The 8994-nt window shown below is 40.0% G+C and overlaps 1 pseudogene; it reads left to right on the top strand.

The window, feature by feature from the left end:
• The first annotated feature begins 3734 nt into the window (after window positions 1-3734).
• On the top strand, window positions 3735-4023 carry LOC111825282 (annotated as a pseudogene).
• The last annotated feature ends 4971 nt before the right edge of the window (window positions 4024-8994 follow it).

Here is an 8994-nt window from a genome sequence, read left to right as displayed (position 1 = left end):
CTATTTATCATGCAGGAATCTATCCTTGAAAAGTCATGTTTTCAGAATATTGTTTACATGGTGGTGTCTGATGTAAATTTTGCTGCTAGACATGACTATTATCTTGTATATTTCACCACCTCACTTCCTCCCATAGATCAGAACATCGTAAAGATAATGAGAACACACTTTAAAATTCATGTATGTGATAGCAAATAATCAGATTTTTCCATATCTCTATCTTAAAATTGAAAATCAAATTGCAGCATTTATCTATATAGTGTGGATTGCACTGTGTAGCTAAGAATTTATAACTGAATCAAATATAATTTGGTATTATTAAATAAGATGAGGTGACTCATGAGCTATTGAACAAGTTCTAATGGTTATTTAGCAGCAGTACATTATAACCCCCACCCACCCACAGTCACTATTGTGCATAATGGAATTTTAATTAGCTGTGTGAGACTTTAGTCAAATACACCTGCAAGCCAGCTCTCTTATTTTTCAAAGCTAGAATGCTAGATTATTGCTTTGGAATTTCTATTGTCCAAAGACAGTGATTACAACTCCCTTGGGCTTTTACCACCTTCATTTCTCTTGTTCCCACTTTTCTACCTACATTTTCCTTTGTAACCTCTAAGATTGATCATAACAAATCTGATAATGGAATGAACGGCTTTCGGTTTCTGAATGATAACCCAAACATGCCAACCTGGCCTCATATGAATCTGCGCAAAACAGCTTCCTCACTGGTTTAGCCCTTGTTTCCACTGAGGTTGTTAGAAAGGGGCATTTTGGATGTTGACTGGGATTTCCAATCAGTATGATATTCACTCACTTCAATACTGGCTTCAAGGTAACTACAAATACTTTCAAAGCTTTTATTTTATACATGGCTTAGAACAAAATATTTGGAATTATCTGATCTGGGATGCACTGGAGTAGGAGTGAGGATAGAAGACCTTTTCTTTCAGCTTATATTTCTGACTGTTAAAAAGATACATAAGCTGAGATGGATATATTTGTGGGTGAAAATAAATTAAAACATTAAATATAGTATGAAGTCTGGTTTAAGCTTAAGGTGAGTGAGTGAATCATGTGCCTGATTAAATTAGCAATGTACAGAAGTGGAACCAGAAGAGGGGCGGGGTAGAGTGTAACAGCTCTCTTCCCTCTGGGGTGATTTTTCCATCTGTACACTGCAGGCCTACTACCAGATAATGAATGGTGAGAGATCCCAAGATGACAAGTGGTAGAAGGATACAGAGTCTTATTAGTGAACTCCTACAATATATTTTCTGGGAGCTGCTACATGAGCGTTTTCCCCTTAAAGAGTACCTATTAGCAGAAATTAAATATATAAATAGTATTTTTTTAACCTCATGACTTGCCTATAGGGGTAGGGGTGCATTAAAGATACTCATCGAAAGCATAAGGAAGTGAGGGTACAGATGATACTTTTTGGTGGCTGGGCATCCATTTATCCTATCTGTAAATCTACCTGGGGATTTACCTGTCTTCTATTTATAGCCCATAAATTTAAGTGGAGCACCAAGATGGAGAGTATGGCCAATATTTAGCTTGCTGTGTTCTGAATGTTTGTGTCACCCCAGATTTCATGTGTTGAATACTAATGCCTAATGTGATGTTATTTGGAGGTAGGCCTTTGGGAGGTGTTTAGGTCATAAGGGTGGACCCTCATGAATGGGATTAGTGTTCTTAAAAGAGAGCCCACAGAAATCCCATGATCCTTCTACCATATAAGCACACTCTGAGAAGGCACCTGCTGTGAACTAGGAAGAGGGTCCTCACCAGAACATGACCATCCTGGCACCTAAGTCATTGACTTCCTAGTCCAGGGGTGGGCAAACTTTTTGACTCGAGGGCCACAATGGGTTCTTAAACTGGACCGGAGGGCCGGAACAAAAGCATGGATGGAGTGTTTGTGTGAACTAATATAAATTCAAAGTAAACATCATTACATAAAAGGGTACGGTCTTTTTTGTTTTTAGTTTTATTCATTTCAAACGGGCCAGATCCGGCCCGCGGGCCGTAGTTTGCCCATGGCTGTCCTAGTCTCTAGAACTGTGAAAAATAAATTTCTGTTGTTTATAAACTATGCAGTCTGTGGCATTTTGTTATAGCAGCCCATATGGACTGAGACAAAGCCAATCAGCATATTGCATTTCCCAGGACACAGGGATTGGTTCAGTGATGGTCCCATCCTATCTAATAATAGACAAACATGGTAATTGACCGTACCTTTGCTATGCTTCCCATAGGCTAATCAGCACGATATGCAAATTAACCGCCAACAAAGATGGCGGCTAATTTGCATACCGCAGGCAGGGTGGGACAGCGCCATCCCACCTGCCCTGCCGCCATCCGGGCCTGCTATCTGCGATCCTGGACCGGAGGGGGGTGGGTCCCGTGTGCGACCGGACCTGGGGCGGCCGGGCGGGGCAGCAGTGATCTGCTGGACCACCAGGGTGTCCTGTGTGTGACCTGGGGAGGGGCTCCAACCCCCGGATCCGCCCTGCCCTGTGTGGGACCGGGGGCGGTGCCCCAACCCCCGATCGGCCCTGCCCTGTGCGTGACCCGGGGAGGCGGGGCAGGCACCTAGGGATCAGGCCTGCCATTTGCCACCCGGATAGCTGGCCTAAGCCAGTAGGTGGTTATCTCCCGAGGGGTCCCAGACTGTGAGAGGGCACAAGTGGGGCTGAGGGACACCCCCCTGACCAGTGCACACATTTTTGTGCATCGGGCCTCTAGTAATCCTATAAGAGTCTGTGAACACACTGGGTCTTTCTCAGGACTTCTGGGAAAAAGAAACTTATTCTTCCTTGCTTTACTTGAACATAAGGGGCTGTATAGGCTGTATTACTACCCTCATAATGCTACAACATGGCGCCTAAGACTGTAGACAATAAGTGGTCAGTAAAAGTGAGATGGAGAGAAACCAAATCTTGATGACACCTTTTGATACCAACTATACCTGTAGCTGACCTTGCCTCTGGATTAGGCTACCTCTAGATTTTAGTTATATAAATCAATAAATTCCTTTAATTCCTATTTTACTTAAACACACTTGGTTCAGGTATTTTGCTATTTGCAACCAATCTGCCCTGACTTACACAGATGTGAATACCACTCAAGTAGCTCTTTAGTTGATTGATCTATGATTCTACTGGGGCCTACGCCTTTGGAGACTTATTTATTTAGTGGTCAATCAGGAGTAAGAGAAACATTTCAGAAAAGTTTCTTTGATAGTTCAGAATTTTAAATTATTTCAGTGGCAAAGTTCATAACAATCCATCTACTAATTGGTTTGTAAGTATTAAAGATGACCCAAAGTTACCATCAAACCTCAAGAAAATTAACTCCCAGTTTAGAGTATACATCATTTATGTAATTTTATGACATAAAAGTTTCCCTTACAGCGGTTCTCAACCTGTGGGTCGCGAACAATGAAAATACATCCTGCATATCAGATATTTACATTGCGATTCATAACAGTAGCAAAATTACAGTTATGAAGTAGCAACGAAAATAATTTTATGGTTGGGGGTCACCACAACATGAGGAACTGTATTAAAGGGTCGCGGCATTAGGAAGGTTGAGAACCACTGCAAGTGAAAAAGAGCAGAACAATGACATTTACATGCTATGGAATAAAATGAAAAATCAAAATGTGGACCTCATGAGGAATCACTACAAAAAGTAACTTGGAATCTCCTAGTACCTGCCTCGACATGCAGGCAGCACTGGAAGTCACTGCCTGCCACTGCAGCCGGAAGTTGGACCAGTATGGGCAATGTCTGGCCACCAAGCCCAAGTCCTGGCAGTGGGACTGTCACCACCTCAAGATGCACCTCTAACCACCCAATTATCCGTCAGATCAGCCAGCCCTGTGTGGAGCCTTTTGAGGCCTTTGAGGAGTGTCTTCAGCAGAATGAGATGGCCACAGGCAACTGTGTGGAGCAGGTGCAGTCTGAGAGCCCACTTGCAACTGTGCAGGCACAGCAGCTTCCTGCCTCCTGAGGACTCTAGGAGTCTAGACCATACGAAAACTGGACAGGAGTGGCTGGTCTAAAAAAAAAAAGTGACTGCCATTTTATACAGACACTGAGGCTCAGATAAGCTAAATATCCCACTTAGGTTCAAATGGCTTATATGTGGTCAAACTGGGGCGGGGGGGCTCTCTGATTCCATAGATAATCATCCTAACCTACAAAATTAAACAACCTTAATAAGAAAGACAAACTAAAAAAGCCCCGAGTATGAGGCTTTAGCATGTAAGTTACATTGAGAGAAATGATTTGTAAAATCATTTGGAACCTCTCTAAGTTTCAGTCATATATATATATATATATATATATATATATATATATATAATTGATTTTTTTTTTACAGAGAGGAAGGGAGAGGGATAGAGAGTTAGAAACATCGATGAGAGAGAAACATCGATCAGCTGCCTCCTGCACACTCCCTACTGGGGATGTGCCCGCAAACAAGGTACATGCCCTTGATCTGACTCAAACCTGGGACCCTTGAGTCCACAGGCTGACGCTCTATCCACTGAGCCAAACCGGTTAGGGCTAAGTTTCAGTCTTCATTAAAATTTTTTTGGTGCTTAAGTTATTTTAACTTTAACCAAATATTACCCTCATGTAATATTTTATATTCATGATTGTAATATTTTATATTCAATGATAAAATCATTGGAGTCACAGTGTTCTTAAGGAAATGTGTTTTATTTGTATAGACTAGTAGTTTAAAAATTGGGGGGGGTGTTCCCATTACTAACTCTCAGTGGATGCCTATTTGAGAAACTAGTTGTACTTAAAAAATAAAGAAATATTAATGTTACCCTTTTCAAGAGAGACAACAGACAATTATCATAAGAAGATGGATTTCAGCCCTAGCTGGTTTGGCCCAGTAGATAGAGCACTGGCCTGTGGACCTAACAGTCCCGGGTTCAATTCCAGTCAAGGGCACATACCTTGTTTGAGGCTCCTCCCCAACCCTGGGCCCTGGTCTGGAGGTAACCAATTGATGTGCTTCTCTCACATTGATATTTCTGTCTTTTCCTCTCTCTTCCACTCTCTCTAAAAATCAATGGAAAATTATCCTTGGGTGAGGATTTTTTAAAAAGATGGATTTCAAAGTATAAACATTAGAAAAATCCAACAAACCAATAATTTTCTAGTTTTCTTTTTTACATAACTGAAATAATAGACCAGATTTAAGTGTATAAAGGCATTTTTTCAACCTGATGATTAAAGGAGGGAGTTTGACATTTTTATGGTACCTCAAGATTGAGGAGAGACTAAGTGGATTTGATAAATAAACCAGACCACCTTACTTATAATGGATCACTTATGTTCATAAGAAATGACTGTATAATTTCTGTAACTCTGTTACCTCTACTTAGATCTGTAAAGACAGCGAAGGCAACAATGAGTTGCAGTGAGCCAGCAACACATAGAAGTGCCCTGTAATCAAGTGATCCAGTTGGAAATCTCAACTCCAGTACTTCCCAGCTGCATGGTCTTGGGAAGTTTAATAATCTTCTCTAGACCTTAGATTCCTGATCTATCAAATGGGTCTAATAAATGTTAGCTGCTATCACCTAAGTTTTCCATGTTATAATAATATTTGTCATTTGTAAAGTGTTTCTCTGTGCTATGTATGGCACTAAGTATAAACACACACACACAAGCACACACACCTCAAAACTCTATGAGATAGCTATTTTAATCGCCATTTTATAGATATATAGACTGAGGTTCAGTTAAGTTAAATATCTCACTCAGGGTCACATGGATTGTATATGGTCAGTCTGGGGGAGGGAGAACCTGCCTGATTCCATAGATAATCATCCTAACCTACAAAACTAAACAATCTTAATAAGAAAGACAGACAACTTTGAACCTGCACTTTGATCCACATCACAATTAATCCATAGTGTGGGGAGTGCTTGCAAATTTCATCTGTTCTTTGATGGTTTAAGAATATATAAAAAAGAACTTTGTGTAAAAACCATAAAATACATACTGATTTGAGGTATACTGAGATACACATATCCTATAGTTGTGAAACTGGAGTCAGAACAAATTAGCTTCTGAGGTGTAAAGGCAGAGCTATGAGTCAACAGGTACTATAGATGTGGTCATACTCACTTAACAGATAGAATAAATCTCTACTCACTGTAGAAAAATCAAAGTCAGAAAACACACCAAACCCCATTGTGACATTAGAATTCTGAACCCAGAACTCTGGACAACCACTGACATTGATTGAGATTGGCAGGCAGTATGTAATTGGAGTTCACAGACCCACATAGGCCATGAAACTCTGCTCATATAGGAAATCTTAACTCTGGTGGAGAGCTGTGCTGGCTCTATTGGTTCTAGAATTTTAGAAGTGAAGCTATATAGGCAGATCCTAAGCTGGTATCAAATTCTGGGAGTATAACTAGAATTTAGGATAAGGGAGAACCTGTGATTTCTGGCCAATAGGCCATAACTTTGAGCTAGATATTCTAGTTTCCTATTGGATTGTGTTTATTTATCCTTTGTTATCCTTAGCTTTAAGTGAAATATGGTTTAAAGAACTTGTTAAATTATTGTATGATTTTCTTAGGGAGGGATCCAGGTATCCATGTTTATCCAGGGTATTAAACAGAACAGTTTGCATGACTGTCTCAGTGAAAGTTACCTAATTGTCTAAAAGGAAAGTAGAATAATTGTAATGGTCAAAACTTTGAAGGACAGTTGTTCCTTTGCATATGAGATGTTCTATAAACATCTATGAGATGTTCAATAACATTTTTCAAATCTAATTTGAATTCTTTTAAACATTTGACCATGATTAATTATTTTTTCTTTTTAAAATGCTCTCCTTGCTTGAATTCATTCTTAGTTTTCTGCCAAGTCTTTTTTAGACTCCTACATAAGCTCCTCTTTTTCTCCTTGATGTTGAAATGGTGTTTTTCTCCTAGGGCTCTCCATGCCTTGACTACTTCTTATTTTATACATATATGTTAAACATTATACATCCCATGTCTAGGTGATTCCATTTTCATGTTCTTAATAATTAAATACCCAAAGGCTACATATTATCATGAGTAAGACCCACAATATTGGACCTTTAAATGTTGGACACAATTTGGCCCTGTTGTTGCCATACAAAAGAGTGGAATGGACCCCCTCCTCACCAACGCTCACATAAAGTTGGTTTGGATATTGACACTGATGATACTACATATGCACCAAGAGGGTATGAGAGAGATTTGGTATTCACATAATGAGACTTTGAGAGAGAAGTGTGAGTTCTCAGGAAGGTCCAAAAAATGGCTTGAGAGAGCAGGGAAGAGTGGTTGGCTTTGGATTTTATTATGTTTAGGTAGTGGGGCTGGAATGAGGGTTCCTTTGCATCGACTGGGGCTTGCATAGTTTGAATTCCCCCCTGGAACCAAAGTAGGGAGCATCCAGGCCACTTGTCAACTTGCCTAGATATAGGGACAGAGGGAGTGGCAGGACTTGAAAAGGGCCAGTAGCCAAACTTCAAAAATGAATCCAGACTCTTTATTACAGATCCCCTCATAATTAAGTCATAGTTAATTTAGGGTTGACTACTACAAATTTACAACTTCAGTCCAATTGTCTCTTCTGAATTATAGATTGATCTTTCTCCTTGGATGTCTAAAAGAGCCCTCAGGCTCAACATGTTCAAAACTGAGCTCTTATTACAATGTAAGTTAATGACCCCTCAATCTACCTAGTTTTCCAAATTAGAAATATGTGAAATATACTAGATGTTTATCTCCTCTAACCACCCCATGCTCTTTTAGATTAATCATAAAGTCATACTGACTCTACCTTTGATGACCTTGCTGATCCATACCCTCTTCCTCTTGTAGATTCCCTATTTACTACCTCAATCCTTTGTAGTTTCTTTCCTGGATTATCATCCCTTTCCCCTCCCCTACACACACATCTACCACCTTGACCCCAAGTGAAAATATGAACATATCATTTTCCTATTTAAAACTCTTCTGTTATTCTTGATCAGCCATAAGTTAAGCTATAAATGTCTCATAATGGCATACAAAAGCTTTTTTGTTTTGATCTCAACTTATTTCTTTGACCTCATCTACCTACTCTGCTGTCCTGACTCTTATTCATTCAATTCAACCTGGGTTTCAGTTATACCAAAATACTTTCAGTTCCTCAAATGACCTGCAGTCATTTCTGAATCCATGTTTTTTCACATGCTGGCCCCTTTACCCAGAAGACACTTTGTAGGTCCCTATCCTCTAGGCAGCTCTAATTATTTTTATAGTCTAGAGGTAAATAATGTCTACTCTAAGAGGCTTTCCTTAACTTTGTTAGGCCAGTTATAAGCATAGCACCCTATGAATATAGAAAACATTTATTCTGTGCCTGACATAGTGCTAAGTCCTTTACATACATTATCTTAGGCCAGTGGTCGGCAAACTGCGGCTCGCGAGCCACATGCGGCTCTTTGGCCCCTTGAGTGTGGCTCTTCCACAAAATACCACGTGCAGGCGTGCATGTACAGTGCGATTGAAACTTCATGGCCCATGCGCAGAAGTTGGTATTTTGTGGAAGAGCCACACTCAAGGGGCCAAAGAGCTGCATGTGTCTCGCGAGCCGCAGTTTGCTGACCACTGTTAGGCAGTCTATATAGAAACTTTAGGAACTAAGTATTGATATTCCTGTTTGAAGCATAAGAATATTAAGGTATAGAGAGTTGCAATGACTTACCCAAGATCACACTACTATCAACTAGTAGATCACAGATTTGAAGCCATACTGCTTATCTAGACCAATGCTCATCATCATGATGTTGCTTAGGCCTATGTGTTTAATGGCCTATTTTGCCCTGTCATTTTTTGTATTCCTAGGTGAAACATATGTATATATTATATGTTGAAGAGACCTGGATCTCTGGGGGTAGGACTGAGTAAATGTGTGTGTGTGTATG

Source organism: Myotis lucifugus, unplaced genomic scaffold (assembly GCF_000147115.1).
Source record: "Myotis lucifugus unplaced genomic scaffold, Myoluc2.0 scaffold_20, whole genome shotgun sequence".
In the NCBI taxonomy this organism is placed as follows: Eukaryota; Metazoa; Chordata; class Mammalia; order Chiroptera; family Vespertilionidae; genus Myotis; species Myotis lucifugus.
Note: the sequence above shows the minus strand (reverse complement) of the source record. Positions and strands in the feature narration are given on the sequence as shown.